Source organism: Myotis brandtii, unplaced genomic scaffold, assembly GCF_000412655.1.
Source record: "Myotis brandtii unplaced genomic scaffold, ASM41265v1 scaffold2736, whole genome shotgun sequence".
NCBI lineage: Eukaryota > Metazoa > Chordata > Mammalia > Chiroptera > Vespertilionidae > Myotis > Myotis brandtii.
In genome coordinates this window covers 17495-19326 of record NW_005360409.1, presented here as the reverse complement: position 1 = coordinate 19326, position 1832 = coordinate 17495, and positions in this window count along the sequence as shown.

Sequence of the window (1832 nt, the reverse complement as noted above, 5' to 3'; positions counted from 1 at the left end):
CCCCCCCCCTGCCCCCGCCACTAGCCTGCTTGCCCCCAAATTCCCGCATGCCAGCCTGATCACCCCCAACTGCCCCCCCTGCTGGCCTGCTTGCCCCCACCTTCCCTCGCCACTGGCCTGCTCACCCTCAACTGCACCCCTGCTGGCCTGCTCACTTCAAACTGCCCCCCACCGCTGTCCTGATCACCTCCAACTGACCCCCACTGATGGCCTGCTTGCCCCCAACTGGGCCTCCTGCTGGTCTGCTTACCCCCTAACGGCCCAGCCCTCCCCACCAGCCTGATCACCCACAAGTGCCCTCCCCTCTTGGCCTCTAACCGCCTCTACCTCGGCCCTGCCACCATGGCTTTGTCCAGAAGAATGTCCGGAAGGTCTCCTGGAAGGTCTCCCAGTCTAATTAGCATATTACTCTTTTATTAGTACAGATAGAGGCCTGGTGCATGGGCGGGGTCCTGTTGGTTTGCCCTGAAGGGTGTCCTAGATCAGGGTGGGGATTCCCTTGGGGCGTGGGCGGCCTTTGCAAGGGGCCTGTGGTGGTTTGCAGGCTGGCCACGCCCCCATAGGGTGAGGGTCCCCACTGGAGGGAGTGTGGCCAGCCTGGGTAAGGGGCTGATGTCTATTTGCAGTCTGGCCAAGTCTCCCAGTCGGGACCGTTACCCCATGAGGGTGTGGCCAGCCTTGGTGATGGGCTGATGGCTGTTTGCAAGCTGGCCACACCCCCTTCAGGGGTGGGGGACCACTGGGGTGCCTGGCCAGCCTGGGTGAGGGGATGAGGGCTCTTTTCAGGCTGGCAATACCCCATTCAGGATGGGGGTCCCACTGGGGTGCCTGGCCAGCATTGAGGAGGGGCTGATGGTTGTTTGCAGGCTGGCCACACCCCCTTGAGGTTGGGGGTCCCCACTGGGATGCCTGGGCAGCCTGAGTGAGGGGCTGATGGCTGTTTGCAGGCTGGCCACGGCCCCGGGCAACCCAGGCTCCCAGACCTTCCTTGAGTGGAGGCCACAGCGGCTGGAAGCAGGTATCTGGGATTTATTTATCTTCTATAATTGAAACTTTGTAGCCTTGAGGGGAGCCCACAGCCATCCAGGGCAGGTGGGAAGCTTGGCTTCCTCCATTGCCAGAGGTAACCCAAGTCTCCTGTTCGCTCCAGCTCTATGGACACCACCATCTTGGTTGGGTTTATTTGCATACTCGCTCCTGACTGTCATGGCTTCTGAGTGTAGTGGAGGTACGGTCAATTTGCATGTTTCTCTTTTATTAGATAAGCTTTTTAAAAATTCTTTATTGTTTGAAATATTATATATATTACTACATTTGTCTCCTTCATCTTCCATTGGCTTCTCCCTGGCCACTCCCACTCCCCAGCACATGCCCTAACCTCCCTAGAGTCTGTGTACATTGATACTGCTTATATGCATGTACACAAGTCCTTTGGTTGATCTCTAACCCACCCCTCCAACTCCCTGCCTTCCCTCTGAAGTGTGTTGGTCTGTTCGAGGCTTCTATGTCTCTGAATCTATTTTTGTTCATCAATTTATGCTGTTCATTATATTCCACGAATGATGAGGTCATGTGATACTGGTTCTTTTCCTAGTCAGGGCACATACATGTGTTGCAGGCTTAATTCCCAGTGTGGGGTTAGAGTCGTGCAGGAGGCAACTAATCAGTGATTTTCTCTCACATTGATTTTTTCATCTCTCCCTTTCCCTTCCACTCTCTAAAATCAAAAAAAAATATTTTAAATGTATATACATATATGCACAGCCCATGGACATATACAATAATGTGGTGTGGGCCTAGAAGCAGTGGGGGCAGGGTAGAGGGAGAAAAAG